This window comes from Parasteatoda tepidariorum, chromosome 11 (genome assembly GCF_982258835.1).
Source record: "Parasteatoda tepidariorum strain Cologne lab strain chromosome 11, Ptep-v5.0, whole genome shotgun sequence".
Taxonomy (NCBI): domain Eukaryota; kingdom Metazoa; phylum Arthropoda; class Arachnida; order Araneae; family Theridiidae; genus Parasteatoda; species Parasteatoda tepidariorum.
Genome location: NC_141765.1, coordinates 67,040,199 through 67,059,662, shown reverse-complemented (window position 1 = coordinate 67,059,662; position 19,464 = coordinate 67,040,199). Strand labels below are relative to the sequence as shown.

Here is a 19,464-nt window from a genome sequence, read left to right as displayed (position 1 = left end):
TTTTATTAAATTTTTTGGTCAGTTATCAATTTTTTTCATTTAAATGCAAAATGATGAAAAGTACAAAAAATAATTAGTGAGCAAAAGTTATATCAAAGAAATTAAAGCTTGAAATTAAATATAATCTCTGTTAAACATTTAAACCATTTTTCTTAGGTATATTAGGTGTTATTTTTAATTTATTAGACCCCTATGTTAATGATGTAGATAACAGATATCTACACATGGAAGTAAAATTTTAAATTCTGTGGAATTTTAATTTAAATCTTTTTAGTAAATTTTCGATCTGCTTATCTAAATGCATTTTCTTTTGTTTGATTTTGCAAAAAATAGTTGAAACACTGTAAATTTCTTTTTTAATGGGTTAGTTGTTAATGATGCCTTTAGAATTTTTTTTTTGTTATTTGTTGTTTTAGTTATAGTTTATACCTTTTTTTCTTCTCTTTTCTAAAATTTTCTGAATCGTTTGTTTTAAATGGTTAAAATTAATCCGGTGATACAGAATCTAAATCTCTCTGTTGTCAATCATTATGCAAACTTTATGTAAACCCCATGAAATTTTAGAATGTATTGTGGTAATAACATTATTTAAAAACACAGCTTTAATTTATTTCAAAACTTTCAGATTAGATTTTTTTCTTTTGTCTGATGACATAATCACCGATTATGAAATAACATGGCTTTCTTCCTTTTAAAATTTGTTATTATCAATGGCATAAAATTATGCTGAACAAAATATGTGATCAAAAAGTAAATTTACAAACACGGTAAACTTATAATTAGTTATTTGTATTTTTCCCTGTTTTATTTCTTCTTAACATTGATTTCAATTTTTATATTTTAACCAAGTATGTATTCAAAAATATAAGGCGAGATATTCTTAAAAAATATTTTTAAAAAACTAGCAAATTTAACTGTAAGTTATGATCATTCTGTTTAACCAAGAGGTTGACCCCCGTAAAAGTTATTATGCAAATAGTTTAAAACTATATGTTGTTTATTTTTACATTAATGATATCTTTACTTTTGCATAAATGATATCCTAAAACTAAGAACTAACATATTTTTTTAACTTTTTCAATAATTTTGCATTAATAATTTTGCAATAATTTTGTATTGCTGATTTTCCTTAAAATCAGTCCAACTTTATTGAAATAGAAATAAATTTTTTTTCTAAACAACTTTAGAAACTCTGACAGTTTTGTTAATTCTCACACATTTATTACTACTTATAACAACACTTTTTGAAAACTAGTATCCTTCAAGTATTGTTTTAGAATGTGTAATAACCTGTGTCGAAAGTTTTAATAACCTATATTTTTATCCATTTATTTTAAGTATTTAAGCCAGGCAGAATAATAAAAAATCTGTGTTATATTTTGAAAACATGAATAAATATTTGAAGTAACTTATTTGAATATTATATAACCACAGGTCCTTATCTCATTTACTCAGTACTCAGATTTTTAGTTATAAAAATATATTTTTTTAATACATACAACAAACATACTTTTGAATGGAATTTTTTGTATTTGCTTGAACCGAACTTTAAAAAAAATATTTTTAAAGGTTTTTTTTAGCTGCATACATATGCTCTTTAAAGCTAAATATTTTTAAGGAAACTTATCTGGTTTTTTAAGATAACGTTACAATTTCCAAGACCAAGTCACATCACAAAATGCCATAGAATGTTTTAAGCTTGAAAATAATTTCCTTTAATTTTTAAAAAGTTATAATAATATAATGCATAAGACCTACTTTCCATGTGAAATATATCATGTGCAATAATGTAAATGTCAGCTCACCAAAGCCAAATATACCAGGTTTTGTATTTATGTAAATTTCATTTACCTTCTTATATGTGGGTGTGTTACAAGCAATTAAAATTATTTGTGCCATGGATTCACCCTGTTTGATATCTAAAATATCTGACCCTACATTCCTCAATATCACCTACACGTCTCCCTGGTAAAAGGTATCAATTAGACCAGCATCCGCTTTTAAATGTTTTCTCGTAACCACACCTGATTTGTTCATTAATACACCAACTTTACGCATGGATAGCTTCATAACTACTTGAGTATTTTATATTGCTTGTTAATTGTGCTGAATTGCTTTATTCTCTGGAAAAAACTGATCCGTGTCTAGAGACAACTTATCCAATACTTTTGGTTCATATGCTGCAGAAGAAAATGCATATTTTAAATATTATATCATGTAGATTATAATTTTTAAATGCAACCGCAAAGCAAGGAGTATATTATAAATCTGTTAAAAAACCTTTAAATTCTCAGCAACGACAAAAGAAAACGTTTTTTGTTAAAATTTTAAAAAGGTCCAAAGTTTTTTAAGATTACCAAGTTTTAAAAAATTTAAAGAAATAATTCAAATAAAGATGATCAACAAAATAGAATTATTATGCACTACAAAATATGAGTACAAGCTAAGTAAAACATAAATATGTACCAATTTTAAAAAAAATATGTACCAATTAAAACAAAAATATGTACCAATTAAAACAAAAATATGTACAAGTCTATAACAACAAAAAATTTTGTACAATATTCATTATGTACGATATGTATCACAATCAAACTCAAAGTCTAACAGTTTTATAAAGGTAATTGCACATTTTCTTTTTGGCTCATGACCTCTAAAACTTTGTAGATCATAAACTTCTGAAGGCGTCATCAAGTCCTGTAGTTCTTTCGTAAAAGTATCCACAGTCAAACTAGATTTTTTTGTACAGGAAAGCCTCATCAAAACAAAAGTCCTGCATATCGAATATCACTGATTCTTGAGGCACAGAATGCTTTCTAGTGGAGTAAAATTTCCTTGAGGCACAATTTTGTACTTAAATATATAAATACATTTTAGTCATGATTGCTATTACTCTAAAACAAGATCACTGATTTTTGACTTGCTTCTATTTTTGTTTTTTTTTCTAGATAATGATTACTAGCTATTTTGTAATTGCTTACAAAGAGCTTATGTATTACTTATGGATAGTGAGAATTGTATGGTAGCTAAAATATAATGTTTTAATTAAATGCTATACTTAATATTTTTGCTGTTTGTTGTACGTATAAAGTAGTCATTTTCAATTAATAATAGCTCTAGTGATGTTATAATTAAAACTACTCTGATTTTTGCATTACATTTCATTCAGTTTTAAGAAAAATCTTAACTGTTTATATTTAATTTTATAACTACATCTTTTAAATTTTAATAGTCTTTAAATTTTGGCATAACTATTTAATTTAATTAGGGTAAACTTAACAGAAGCACTACAAAGCAAATGTTTATTTTTTATTTATTTATTTTTACTTTGAATCCGAAAAGTTGGTTTTCCTAATTTGTGCAGTTTTGCAATTAAGCATGAAATATAATTTAAGTGACTACATGATTTTTTAATTGTGTCAAAATAATGTATTGCAAATTGCCACATATTTTAAAACTTTTCTTCATAAATAAACTTCGGGAACTTTCAAATTGGTAGCTTTATTTTTTTTTCAGGTTATTTTTTTTCTTATAAGTATATAGTAAAATTCTTATTTTTTTCTTTCTAAATTATTTTGTTACTTCATTTTAAATTCGTCTAAATGTTTTGATCTCATGTAAAGTTTTCTTGTATGAAAATGATTATACTCAATTAATTTCATTTTTGGTGTAAAAAGTAATCATTTTTATTGATTTTTTAATGTTTCACTGTATTTGTTTGGTTACCTAACTCATCCCTTATTGTGTAGTATTGTATAAAGGCACAAAACTTCAGTATTTAGAAGTATCTCAGGTTTTATATAAACTTTCCAAAAGATGCGCTTTGAAATTTGCTCTGTTCGTAAAAATCTTTCAAGCCTTGTCCATTTTCATTACAGGTTTATTGTAACCTATGTAAGAGACTACATTGTAACATTTTCATCTGATCCCAGTTGCTGTGTAGCTCAGCAAAAGTAAATGGTTGTATACAGATAATTTATATGACTGATAGCCATGAAAATTGAGGATTAAATATATTTGAGTGATTTTTTGTCGTTTTTTCTTTCTTTAAGTTTTAATGATTTTAGCTTGCAAAAGTATCAACTGTAGCATTTTTTTTTTAAATTTTGCATTTTTTTAAAATTTTGGATTTTTCTATTCCAATTGCTAAACGTTTTCAGTGGAAAGAAACACAGAGACCTTCATTTTATCTACACTCTCAGAAAAATCAATTCATTGTTGTTTAACACGTGTATCTTAAAGCATACTAGTGCAAATTTGATGTCGTAATATAGTGTTAAATTGGATACCTTGTAGCCTGGAAGACACCTGGGTTATTACTCCCCTTCTGCATCTTTGATATATGAAGCAACGAGGTGCAGGAATCTGGCGGTGGTGGTTTAAGCCAAAGCTACTTGTTGTTTACTTTCAAAATGCTTTTAAATTTTTTATAAAATAAGTAAACAATGATATGTTCATATTACATTTATTTCAATTTTTGTTAACTTATAAATCTTAAGAAACATAAAATTTTGTAACATTTAGGGGACCTCTAGAAATATCGGGGCCTTAGAACCTGGGCCTCTCAGGTCTTGTGATGAATCAGACTGACGAAGTGGGTTATTTGAGATGATCAGTGCCTTAGTTTGACACACAATTAAATGTATGGTTGATCGCGATTTAGTATAAACATATGGGTATTGAAATCATTGGTGTAACACTTGTTGAACTCTACTCCTACAATTCGCTCCTCTTTTGAATGGGAGGGATTACCAAGTTTTTCTTAAAGTAGTGTCATCAGAATAAAAGTGCACCCTGTGAATGGTAGCAATTATTGTTTTTTCAATATGATGCTTGTGTAAGCACCTTTTCAAGAAATGTGCGGGCATATTTAGTATATTTCCTAACAAATGGAATGGGAAAAAATATGTTAAACGGCCAACGAGATCTCCAGATAAACAAGTCCAGAAGTTTCCATGCTATAAGTTCCACTGTCAATACTGACTTATTGCAAAATGTTGCACGACTCGACATTGAAAAGTGAGCATTTTTTACCATATACACAATAGAGATTACTTTGGGCAATTTAGTGTTTTATGTAGAGACATTTATTTATTTTTTTTCTATTTAGTTTTCTAGCAAATATCTCTGATTAATATATCAATAATTTAATTGATATTATTAATTTAATTGTTAACTTTTATCACCTATGTATTATCCGTTGAAATTTTTTCTGTTGCTATTGTTTATGTACATGCGCATGATTGGTATTTTTCCTTAGTCTATGAGAATTTTTTTAAAAACTGCTAGAATTTCTACATCTTAAAGAGAAAATAATGCTTAAAATTGTAGGAATTATTTTCGCTTTTCTTTTTTCTTCTTCTCTTCTGAAACCCCAGGCCTCCTATTACGAAGGGGTTCCAAAAGCTCACATGAAAAGTGATTGGTGAAAGGAAAGCTCTGTTACTAACAAAATAAAAATAAACATTTTTTCAAAAGCTTTAACTCTCACTCCAAACCTGGCATTTTATGATAAAAAATTTAAAATTTTGCATTTTAATAAATTTTTATTTTCTTTCAAATATTTTGTGAAAAGGAAACAGAGAGAGAGAGAGAAAAAAATGAAGATTGCATTGTTCAATCAATGTCAAAGGGGAAGGAAAACAGTGATGGAAGTAGAAGCTTTGTTTGCAAATTATTATGAAATTTTAATTACGTTCGAAAAAACTATTAACACATTATTCTTGTGGAAAGCTTAAGATCCAAAATAGCTTACTTTATTGGTTTTAATAAAACAAATTCCTGCTAAAAATTTGTCTGTAAATTGCCGAATATTTATTTGAAAATTACTAACTTGATATATTCCCTAATGTATACACCATTCTAAAGATTTATCTGGCTATAAAAATATCATAAGCTCTTTAGAAGAACGATGTGGATTCGAATCCCAGCAGAGGTCGATTTTGGGGCCAGGATAGCCTGGTCGGTAGGGCGCTGGATCCATGTCCGAGAGTTCGTGGGTTCAAACCCCGCCGGCCGAAGACTCCCCGTGTAGTAAAGTGACTGATGCACGTTAAATCTGTTGAGTCGCTAAAGTCCTCCATGTTCCCATAACAAATCAATACCTCTGGGGATTCTGGATTGGAGATCGATCGTTCTCTGATTCTGGTCAAAATTACGATCTGTGGATGTATGAATGGGTTCGCCCTATAAACGGGTGTGACGTATGGTTTGGCAGAAGTCGAATTCTTGGCCATAGATGGCGCCACAAAAAAACAAGAAACGCACACTCTACCTTAAATTTGCTCGGTTTAACCATGCAGGCTTGTTACTATGGCAAGTGACATTAGAAACAACAACAACAGAAGAACGACTTTATAATTTTATATTATTATTAATAAGGCGAGAAAATAATTTATTTCTTTAAATGAAGCTTTTTTAAAGAAAAAAATTACTAGAGCATTTATGTTAGCATTAATTATTTTACAAATTTGAAAAGCATTAGAAAATGCAATGTAATAAATATATTTTATTAACTTTTGTCCCAATCTTTTGGCTTATAGGCTTTAGATATACATATTGTTTGTATGAATTACGCTGTAATACGTGTGGAGGGAAATTTCACTAATACCAAATTACGAAAAAATATATATTTTTTTTAAAAAAAGTGCTTTAGGGAAATAAACTTTCTGATCAAAATATCTGGAGAGAGCAATTTAGACATTATCGAAAATGTTAAATATTTCACTTCTTAGAAAATCTTAACTCTCCCGCTCTAATTCATTTTTATTTTATAACCGTCGTTGAACAGCCTATCCAATTTTCGGGTTTACGACTTCTAAAAGCGGGGGTGCCATCCCCTCTGCAGAGGATCAAAATTGTGATAGCATGTCTTCGAATCATCCTCCAGGGATGTTTCCCAGACCGTCGCCAATAGCCCATTGTGCAGCTCTAGTGCGACGTAAATGAACAACAACAACAACGACTTCTGAAATTCAACTCCGTAGCCTTGTAATTTTGAACCCGATCCAGAAGACAAGGGAACTTCTGAATCAAATATTGGGAGAAATTTGCCTTCGTGGAGGTCTTTTTGATGGAACTAACCCGCATTAGCGTTACCTGGAGAAAAAAACCTCCCACTGTTAGCTTGACGGCAAGGAGACTCTAAAGCATGATCCGTCTCCCACTGTGGATATCTTACGTCAGCACCGTGGTCGGTGCAAGCCGGATGCGGAATTCGTTTTGACCAGCTATCGCTGGAATTTGAACCCGGTTCACCTCATTAGAAGGTATCACAATGAAAAGTTAGTTTTCGAAACATTTGAATTCAACTCAAAATAATTTTTATCATAAAAAGAGTGGGAAATCATTTTCTCACTCCTTTCTTAAGATGGAAACAGAGTTCCCGCGGTCCTTGAAAAATATTAGAAGTGGTTATAAATTATGGTTAATGCTAAAAGATATTTTAAATTTGAACTTACCACTTTGTCGTTAAGTGGTTTAAAAGCTGGAATTCGCATGCATATATACTTTCTTTGAAAAAAAAAATGTCGACATTTGTTTAATTTTCGTTACCACTTTTTAAAATTTACTAGGTCCGCGGGAACCCTGTGGAAACCAATTAACTTTTCTGTTTGGATTTGAAAGTTATCCTCAGAACAGTTTACAGTGTACTTCTATAGCCTTAAAAGAGTTTAAAAAAAGTCCCTCAGTGGATTGATCTTTAAGACATGGTTCCCAGTAGAACACTGAAGGCAAGCATCACTGGCTGAGATCAGTAAGCGGGTGGGTGACCACTTTGATCAGTTTGCGTAGGGACCAAGGATGCGCGGTGTCGGTCCTCGTTAAACTGTTCTGCAGTAAAGTGCTCGACTTCGCACCCATATCACCGGGCTACTAAAGCAGGGAGGCCATCCCCTCTGCAGAGGATCAAAATTGCGATGGCATCTCATTGAAGCATTCCCAGACCAATAGCCCATTGTGCAGCTCTAGTGTTGTTGTTGTTGTTAATTCACGTCGCACTAGAGCTGCACAATGGGCTATTGGCGACGGTCTGGGAAACATCCCGGAGGATGATCTGAAGACATGCCATCACAATTTTGATCCTCTGCAGAGGGGGTGGCGCCTCCGCTTCGGTAGCCCGACGACCTGCACGCGAAGTCGAGCACTTTACGGTAGCACAGTTTAACGAGGACCAATACCGCACACCCTCGGCCCCTACGCAGACTGATCCAAGTGGTCACCCCCTGGCACACTGACCGTAGACAGCGATGCTTGACTTCGGTGATCTGCTGGGAACCGTGTCTTAACGATCAGTCCACTGCGGGACGCAGCTCTAGTGTGACGTAAAAATATGGTACCTACTTACCTATTAAAAAAATATTAAGTTCACAAAGAGTTAATCAACTTATTAACTGTAAAACTTCTTACAAAGGCTTACACGATTTCCGCTGAAAATAGCTGATGCACTGTTTAGAATGCCAATTTAAATACCTGGGAATATAAACCCAGTAATTTTGAAAATTTCCTTCACTAAATCCCGGGTACCGCAATAGACTGATCGATAAGACACGGTTCCCAGTTCCCATCAGATCACCCAAGTTAAGCATCACTGGCTGCGGTCAGTGTGTGGGTGGGTGACCACTTGGATCAGTCTGCGTTGGGACCGAAGGTGTGCGGTATTAGTCCTCGTTAAACTGTTCTACCGTAAAGTGCTCGACTTCGCGTGCAGGTCGTCAGGCTACCAAAGCAGGAGAGTCATCCCATCTGCAGAGGATCAAAATTGTGATGGCATGTCTTCGGATCATCCTCAGGGATATTTCCCAGACCGTTGCCAATAGCCCATTGTGCAGCTCTAGTGCGACGTAAATGAATTACAACAACCCTAAATCCCGGGAATCTTTAGTATGGAGACTTACAGGTTCGAGTGTAGCGGCTCTTCGGTACTCGAACCTAGTTTATCGGTTGATTCCACCATTGTATATGAAATGAATTTATAATCCCTTCGTGGATGTTAGGCAGCAAGCGGCCCCAAAAGTCAAGTTGAGGAATTAGGGTCGTGGATTTGTTGTTGTAGTTCATTTACGTCGCACTAGAGCTACACAATGGGCTATTGGCGACTGTCTGGGGAACATCCCTGAGGATGATCCGAGACATGCCATCACAATTTTGATCCTCTGCGGAGGGGATGGCACCCCCGTTTCGGTAGCCCGACGACCTGCACGCGAAGTCGAGCACTTTACGGTGGAACAATTTAACGAGGACGAATACCGCTCACCCTCGGTTCCAACGCAGACTAATCCATGTGGTCACCCACCCGCACACTGAACGCAGCCAGTGATGCTTGACTTCAGTGATCTGCTGGGAACCGTGTCTTAACGATCAGTCCACTGCGGGACGTGGATTTTCGGAATAACGAGATAAGTAAAAATAAAATTCGTTTATTAAAAAATAAACATGCGTAGTAAGTTTTGAATTCAAGTAGTTTCTGGATAATATTTGAGTTAAACAAATCTAAATAAACATTGAAATAGTTATCTGTGAAGATTGAACTTGAAGATTATATTTAAATTCAGATTTTTCAATCGTTATTTTCTCGTAAATCTAAAAGTGTCTTAATTTCCTTCATCTATATTTATAAAAAAGCACCTTCGTGGATTTTTGGAAAACGAGGTAAGCAAAATCAAAATTCGTTTATTAAAAGTACGCGTACTAAATTTTGATTTCAAAAAATCTAAAGGATATTTGAATTATCCGATATTTGAATTTAACGAATCTAAATAAAGTATTCAAATAGATATCTATACCAAATGATCTTCAGGATTATAATTTTCAATATTCATTTTCTCGTAAACTTAAAAAATAAGTTTCCCTAACAATGTATGTGTGTATACGTATATATAATAAATTTATATTAGTAATAAATAAGTACATTACTATCTCCGTAGAGTTTTGGAATAACGAGGTAAGGAAAAATAAAACTCGTTCATTTAAAATAATGCATACTAAATTTTGATTTCGAATAATCTCTAAATAATCCAACATTTGAATTTAGTAAATCTAAAATATTCAAATAGTAATATGTATCAAATAATCTTTAAGATTTATGTTTTAGGATTTTCAAACTTCATTTTTCCATAAATTTTAAAAAGTCAGATACCTTCAACAATATATTTAAGCACAATTAAATAAATAAATAATAAATTTGTAGGAGGAGTGTTCAGATTAGAAGTTGAGACAGAATTGAAATAAATTACGATACCACCATATATATATATATATGAGAGAGGGAAAATAGCGGAAGCATATACAATTGTTACTTTTAAATATATTTAAGAATAGCTTAGCTTAGACAAAGTGTGCTGTAAAAAGTTCACAAGTTGAAATCTTTGTAGTTTTTGAAACCCATTATTACAAGTCAAAAAGTAGTTCAAGCTTCTGATATTTTTTTCTCGAGATCAATTGCGAAACTTCTTATTTTCCTGCCCTAAATTGACCAAGATTTATAAAAAGAACTCTTTCACAAAATTAGTGGCTTAAAAGAGCTACTAAATCTAAAAACTGCTTAAGTAACATTAAAAACAGTTTATATGCAGTTTAATAATTACAGTTCAATATTACTTACGACTTAGAGATATAATTATGCCTTGAAAAGAAAAGAAATTAACTTAGACAACTTCACATAAAAAGCAAGTTATCTATAAAGGAGGATACTTTTTTTTATGAAAATAGTATTTATTTTGTATGAATGGTGTTAAAATTGAATTTTAAAAAAAAATGGGTCAGTTCTGCTACTGGTGCTCGCTCCAAATTTCAACTTTTAAAATCGTTTGATCACCGACTTTTCGAACAATCCAGTTCATAATTTTCCAGTGGTGTCATTATTTTTCATTTAATGACAATTCTTTTATCGAAACTCTAAATAATTCTATCAGAAAAACTATAATATAAAAGCGCTTTTTTTTTTTTCAAAATATACTGAAGTAATATTCCTAGCTCACAATAACGCAGAAAGTTATCTAAATAATCTGATAAAATTAATATTTATCGAGTTAAAAATGTCTGGATATTACGCTAAGCAATTGAAAAAAAAAGATATTTAATAGTGTTTATATTGTCCTTGTTGTATTAAGTGAAAAATTAAGACTAATTCGATGTATAATTTATAACGATGTATAATTTAATATTTCATATATCGAATACATCGTAATACATCGAAAAACAGTAAAAGAAAAAAAAAGACTTCTTGAACGCTTAGTCCCTCAATTTATGATAAAACTAAACTTTGCTTTAAACTTATTTAAATTGTAGTGTAAGGTCTGTATGGTTTAGAAAGTTATTCTTAAAACTATACAAATTACATAACTACAGAAGAACTATATTTTATATTAACTACAGAGGGTACCGTTAGAAAATTTCCAACCCGAAGGATATTAAATATAAAAGTTTTGTTTTGACTATTTTTGTTACTCAAAAAACTTTACGTAGGAGTTCAAGTTGTTTTGCGCTTTTGAATAGATCACGTCGAACGTTGTGCTTTTGTTCTTTGAGGGACGTGTCTATGATAATCATCAAACGATGAGCAAATTATAAATAACTAAACCTGCTGCTACAGTTTTTGTCCTTATCCATTTTATTATATATTTCGTCTTAGTTGTAAAGCTTCATTTTGTCTTTATTTAAATTCTCTTCTCGAAATCATATTTATATTCTTTTTACGTGTTTCTTCCTTTTTTTTTTTCTTCTTACCTAATTAAATTTATGCCATGCCTTTTTTTTTCTTTTTGCTTTTTATATTTTTCTAGTCCCTTTCTGTTTTTTTTTTTTTTTTTTTTTTTTCCTCATTTCACTGTTTTTCTTTGTAATTTAGTTAGTTTGCACAGAACTATGTGGGACTTTTTTCTTTTTTTAATGTTTCATCAGTTTTTGAATACCAATTTGTAGTTGGCCTAAATAATTTTTCGATATTATGCATATATTTTGTCTTAGTTAAATTGTTAAGCTTCCTTTTGACTTTAGTTAAATTTTCCTCTCGCGATTATATTTTTATTCTTTTTACGTCTTTCTACCTGTTTTTTTTTCTTTTATCTTCACCAACTAAATTTTTGCCATGCCTCTTTTTTCTTTTTAATTTTCATTTATATTTTTCTCGTCCCCATCTTTTTTTTCTCATTTCAGTGTTTATTTTATTTATTAATTTATTATTATTTATTTATTTATTTTTTTTGTAATTTAGTTTGCGCAGAACTTTTTTTTTTCCTAATGTTTCATCTGTTTTTTAATACCAATTTGTAGTTGGCCTAAATAAATTTTCGATATTATGCATTTTACCTCAAAATAGCGCAAAAATTATTCATTTGATTATATATTTCGTCTTTGTTAAATAGTTGCGCTTCATTTTCGCTTTAATGAAATTTTCATCCCGAGATCATATTTTTATTCTTTTTACGTCTTTCATCCTTTTTTTCTCTTTTATCTTCACTAATTGAATTTTTGCCATGCTTTTTTTTTCTTTTTGCTTTTTATGTTTTTCTAGTCCCTTTCTGTTCTTTTTTTTTTTTCTCCTTATTTCACTGTTTTTTTTTTTTTTTTTTTTTTTTTTGTAATTTAGTTAGTTTGCACAGAACTTTGTGGAACTTTTTTTTTTTATTTCATCAGTTTGTGAATTTTTGAATACCAATTTGTAGCTGGCCTAAATAATTTTTCGATATTATCCATTTTGCCTTGAAATAGTGCAAAAATTATTATATATTTCATTTTAATATATATTTTGTCTTAGTTAAATTGTTAAGCTTCATTTTGGCCTTAATTAAATTTTCATCTCGCCATCACATTTTTATTCTTTTTACGTCTTTCTACCTATTTTTTTTTTCTTTTATCTTCACCAATTAAGTTTTTGCCATGCCTTTTTTTTCTTTCTGATTTTTATTTATGTTTTTCTTGTCCCTTTCCTTTTTTTTTTTTCTTTTCTCATTTCAGTGTTTATTTTATTTATTTATTATTATTTCTTTGTAATTTAGTTTGCACAGAACTTTTTTTTTCCCCTAATGTTTCATCAGTTTTTGAATACCGATAAATTAGCCGAAATAAATTTTCGATATTATGCATTTTACCTCAAAATAGTGCAAAAATTATTCATTTTATTATATATTTCGTCTTTGTTAAATTGTTGCGCTTCATTTTCGCTTTAATGAAATTTTCATCTCGAGATCATATTTTTATTCTTTTTACGTCTTTCTTCCTCTTTTTTTTTTCTTTTATCTCCACTAATTAAATTTTTGCCATGCTTTTTTTTTCTTTCTGCCTTTTATGTTTTTCTAGTCCCTTTCTTTTTTCTTATTTTATAGCGTTTTTTTTTTTTTTTTTTTTTTTTTTTTTTTTTTTTTTTTTGTAATTTAGTTAGTCTGCACAGAACTTTGTGGAACCTTTTTTTTTGTTTCATCAGTTTTTGAATACCGATAAATTGGCCTAAATAAATTTTCGATATTATGCATTCTGGTTCAAAATAATGCTAAATTTCTTTTTTCAAACAAAATGTCTTTCAAAACTTGATAACTTCTAATTCTTCATAACTTCTGTGCTCTGATTCTGTTTTGAAATATCCACTAATGATGAATACTCCTAAGAGCGCTAGTCAAATATGTTATGCAATATAGTATTAAAATACGTTACACAGTATCGTTACATAAGAATATTCCCTAAAAGGGGCAATCCTTAATCTGAATTTTAAATCTTCGTTCAGTGGCGCAATAAAGTCTTCGGCCATTATAGTATTTAACTTTGATTTAAATGAAATGTTTTTCTAAACAGCTGGCCTAAATAAAAAATATGTTTTTCAAAGATGGAAAGTAAATTAAGATTGTGTTATGTCTCTTAAATTTTAGTGCTAACGTTTGCTTGGTTATTCTATTTTTAAAGTTCTCTAAGTGCAAATAAATATTTCGTTAAAAGTCTCAAAATCTTCAGCAGTTATATTTTAATAAGAATTATACTAAAGTTAATTACACTATACACTGTTATTAATTAGTTATATTATTGTGTTAATTACATTATTTCCATGACCATTCTTTGGTACTCAAAAAGAGACTTAGTTTGTTTTATTTTATTAGGTAACAAAATTTTAAAATTTAAACATGATTCTGTAAAAATGTAATTTATGGAATCGTGTGTCTGAAGGAGTTTTTTTTTTATTTTGGCGTTTTATTTTTCATTTAAAATAGTTGATATAAATAAATTTTTTTGACAAAATCTGCTGAAATAGTGCAAAATAAGTTTTAATTGAGTGTCACTTAAAATGAAACAACTTTTCAAAGACGACACTGATTTCAGGAACTGTTCTTGCTAAATAAGTTGGCAGGTTACAGTCAGTCCTACTTGTTTAATTTATAAATGTTGTACAGTACATCAAAAAGAAAAGGAAAAAAGAAACTGACCATCCTGCATGACTTTTGATCTAACGATCCGGAATTACGTTCTAGGACTCAATCTTATTGGTTCGAGGGAGTCATCTCAAATATGCTAATTTATTAGTTCAGACGGATTTTTTAAGTTATGAAATTAAGCACAAAACCATACTTTTTCAGAATAATTTTTTTCGAATGATTAAGATTTCAGACCCCCAAAATATAGAGGGTATCCGATGTTTGGACAGGAGACTAGTTCAAAATTTGCACCCCTTAATGTTAATTTCACTTTTTTCGTATTTCGCTAAGTTTCGAGAACTTTTTATGCATATTGAACAATTTTTGTGCGCAATTATAAAATTTGTTTACCCATAGATATATCTTTGGACAAACAGATAATTCCATGCAAAAATTAACTTTTAGTAACTATTATCTTTTTTTATTTTATTTAATAATGGCCGAAAAAATTTTGAATTGTAAGGTATACAGTTTTTTAAATCTTTTTAAATAATGTAGTTTTACGTTGCAAAATATAAAATTTTAGTGATTTCGCACAAATTTTGTATTTTACCACATAAAATTACCTTCTTTAAAATTATGTAAATTGGATTTCTTACAACTTAAAATAATTTTTCATTTCGCTTAAAAAGTTATCGAGATATATTGAAATATGCAAAAAGTAATATTAGGATTAAGGGATCCAAGCTTTAGAGCGTTCTCCTGACCATATTTCCTAGATTGCAGATACTAATTGATTAATTCATACGATATTTTAAATTACGAAATCAGACACAAAACACACTTTTTCTGAATAAGTATGTATTTCTTACAACGAATTTATATTTTTTGTTCTAAAGAGAAATTTAGAAACAGTTACCCAATAGTTTAGTCAGGAGAGCAGTTGAAAGTGAGAGCCTTTTAATGTAAATTTCACATTTTGCGCATTTCAAAAAGTTTTTGTACCAGATTAAAAAATTCGTTTATCCAAAGATTGTAAAAGTAATTTCTGATAATTATCTATTGTTTTTTATTATTTTATGGTCGAAAAGTATTTTGAACTGTAAGGCATACATATTTTGACTTCATTTTAAATTAAGAAACTTTAAGTAATAAAATACAAAATTTGAGATCGATCTACTCGATATATCCCTACATATTATTCGATTCTACACGCAGAATTTGATGAATATGAGTGCTAGCTATAGAAGAGTACAATACCACAACTAAAACCAATGTGTAAGGTGCATGTAATGGCTCCATAAAACATGTATTAACCATAAAACATGTGAAAACCTTTGCCAAAAATGTAGTTAAATTTTTTAATGTGATTAATTAAATCCGTTTATTATATTCTTTTTACTTATTTTCCAAGGTAAAATGTATTCCTTTCTGCTCATTATTAGTTTTTCAAGGCTAAATATGTAACTTTTCATACATTAACTAGACTTTTCCTTCACATTATTAGACAGCCATCTCATCTGGACATTAAGTAGCGATGGCGACATGTTAGTTTATTTTCATTTTTTTTTTCATACTTTGTTCTCAGTATTTCATTTTTTTTTTTTACTCAAAATATGCATGTATGAAAATTTAAAATATGCATCAGCATTTCTTGTATCGATATTCTCAGCACTTTATTTCGATTTGAAAAAACTATGGCCATCTATCCTAGTCTTACCGTATATAATGGAGGTTAAAATTTAAAACTAATTTCTGAAATAAAGAATGATAATCAAAGCATAAATCTATTAAACCAAAGCATACATTTCGTTATTCAATGTATAATTCTTGTAGCCACTTTAATTATAAACAATTTAATAATCTACGAAAACTGTTGGAATTGCCAACCATGATTATGTTAAATAATTTCATCTTCTAAAAATGATTGCAAAAAGAAGAAAAAAATAATTTTGTTCCTTTATAATTCTGCTATTCTATGGTTTTTTTTAAAAAAATTTTTACCAATTGGTTTAATAAAGTAAAGTTTTATTAAAAAATGGTAAAAGTTTTATAAAAATAACGTTTCAATCATCATTCAAACCTTATTTTTATATGCCAGTTATAGAGGTTAAACAATTTTCATTTGAACTTTTATTCAATTTTATTATTCGCTATAACTTCTAACGTTTTTTTTATCAGCTGGTTTTAAAGTGAAACGTAATTCAAATCTTCTTTTAAACACCAGCTATAGAAGTCAAACATAATTTCTGTTTGAGTTTCTATTTAACTTTTATATTTATTGTAACTAGGAATACTTAGAAAATTGTTTTTGTTAGTTGTTAGAATTACCATTCAAACCTTGATTTTCATACACCAGTTACAGAAATTAAGTTCATTTTGTGTTTGAAGTATGATCTTTTTTCAACACAACACAAGATTCATAAAAAACAACTTTTTGGGGATCTTAAATTACTTTTATTATTCATATTGCTTTATTATTTTCCATAACAATAACTCACCTGAAAAATTTAATAACCAAAAAATTTATGGAGAAAAAAAATATTTTCTTGTCTAGATTTTTCAACTGCTGATAACTACAAATTGTTTGTAAGTTTCTGGATGATTAAACCACTTACAAATCGGGAGTTACGCCATGAGAGATGAATTTAATTAAAGTCATGCTCCCACAGGAAACTCCTGATTCGCAATGGAATTTGAGATAGTTCATCTCACAATGTCCAGTTGATAGGTAGTTGATAGTTGATAATTGATGTGCCAATCACATTCGTAAATCTGAAAATTAAAAAAGAATAAATTAAGGGAAGAACTATAATACAATATAGGTATTTGATACTTTTTAAAATAAAAAAAAATCACCAATTTGGCGAATTTTATGGAATAAAACAATACAAATCTTCGAAATGTAATTTAAAACAGTTTTCTTGTTATTAGATGAATCAATATTAATCTGTATAATAATTTGTTTCTTTCAAACTTGTGGACTATGGATTATAGTAAACCATAAGTCACTTTTTGTTTATATATATATATATATATACACTACCGGTCAAAAGTTTGCGAAAATTTTGAAATCTGCAAAAAAAAGGTCTAAATTCAAATGTTCATAGAACTGCGAAAAATCATTCAAATTGCATAAAAATTTTATATGCTCTAAAGTGAACCCTCTACAGTTAGTTACACATGATCAAATTGCAATACTTTGTTTCTTGCGAACTGAATCCAGCTTTTTATCATGGGTTGTTTCTATGGTGAAAAAAGTTGTTAAGTTTGAACACTTGCCAAACTTCCAAAATTTTTTTTTTGTATTTTCTGCTAATAGAAAATAGTTATTTGAACCATTCTATGCAAGCCCTCAAAATTTCAGATCGATTTGATTTTGTTTGACGAAGTTATAGAATTTTGAAAAACATGTGTACTTTTCTCAATTTTTGAGCATTCCACATATGCTGTCTTTTGGTCTATACATCTTCTACCAAAGAACTTTTTAATTTTAATGTTTTCTATATTTTCAAATAATTAATATTGATTATAAAAAAAATATTCTTATTCATTATTGTAATTATTGTTATTACAAAGAATTTTTTATGAATATAATTAAAACAATATCTCATAGATGTCACATTTCATCGAAAATTTGTTTGTTCTTGCAAACGATGCTCTGATATTTCGAATCGAAATCAGTTATGGGACATTTTACAACAGGAATGGAACTTTTTATCACTTGAAGTGATAAATGGTTTGTTAGAACGAATGCCACGCATATGTAAGGCTAAAATAAAAGCAAAAGGTGGATGGTTCGAGGAATCAAAGACTTAAATGTTAATTTATTTAATTACAAAATACGAATAAGAATATGTTAAATATTTGACCTGTTGTAAATAAAATAGTTTAGTAAAAATGCGAATTTTTTATACTATTGTTATTATTTTTTTAGAATTATTTCTGTAATTATTGCTATAACTTTTTATTTTAATTTAATGTAAAGTAAAAATATCCCAACAAAACTAATACATATAAGCAATAAATATAAACAATAATAATTACAATAATGAATAAGAGTATTTGTTTTATAATAAATATTAATTATTTGAAAATATAGGAAACATTAAAATTAAAAAGCTCTTTGGTAGAAGATGTATAGACCAAAAGACTGCATATGTGGAATGCTCAAAAATCGAGAAACGTACACATGTTTTTCAAAATTCTATAACTTCGTCAAAAAAAATCGAATTGATCTGAAATTTAGGGGGCTTACATATAACGGTTCAAATGACTATTTTCCATTAACAGAAAGTACAAAAAAAGTTTTTTGCAAGTTTGGGAAGTGTTCAAACTTAGCAAAGTTTTTCACCATAAAAACAATTCATGATGAAAAGCTGGATTCAGTTCGCAAGAAACAAAGTATTGCAATTTGATCATATGTAACTAACAGTAGAGGGTTCACTTTAGATCATATCAAATTTTCATGCAATTTGAATGATTTTTCGCAGTTTTATGATCATTTGAATTTAGACCTTTTGTTTGTAGATTTCAAAATTTTCGCAAACTTTTGACCGGTAGTGTGTGTGTATATATATATATATATATATATATATATATATATATATATATATATATATATATATATATATATATATATATATATATATATATATATATATATATATATATATATATATATATATCTATATATCTATATCTATATCTATATCTATATCTATATCTATATCTATATCTATATCTATATCTATATCTATATCTATATCTATATCTATATCTATATCTATATCTATATCTATATCTATATCTATATCTATATCTATATCTATATATATATATATATCTATATCTATATATATATCTATATATATATCTATATATATATATATATATATATATATATATATATATATATATATATATATATATATATATATATATATCTATATATATATCTATATATATATCTATATATATATATATATATATATATATATATATATATATATATATATATCTATATCTATATCTATATCTATATCTATATCTATATCTATATATATATATATCTATATATATATATATCTATATATATATATATCTATATATATATATATCTATA

At 28.7% G+C, this 19,464-nt stretch overlaps 1 long non-coding RNA gene across 1 annotated transcript in view; it reads left to right on the top strand.

The window, feature by feature from the left end:
* Positions 1 to 9,437: 9,437 nt before the first annotated feature.
* LOC122268971 (uncharacterized) overlaps positions 9,438 to 19,464 on the top strand; it is a 70,145-nt gene continuing 60,118 nt past the window's right edge. Inside the window, exon 1 of the long non-coding RNA XR_006224826.3 lies at positions 9,438 to 9,651. This is a non-coding gene — a long non-coding RNA (uncharacterized LOC122268971). The remainder of the gene's footprint in view (positions 9,652 to 19,464) is intronic.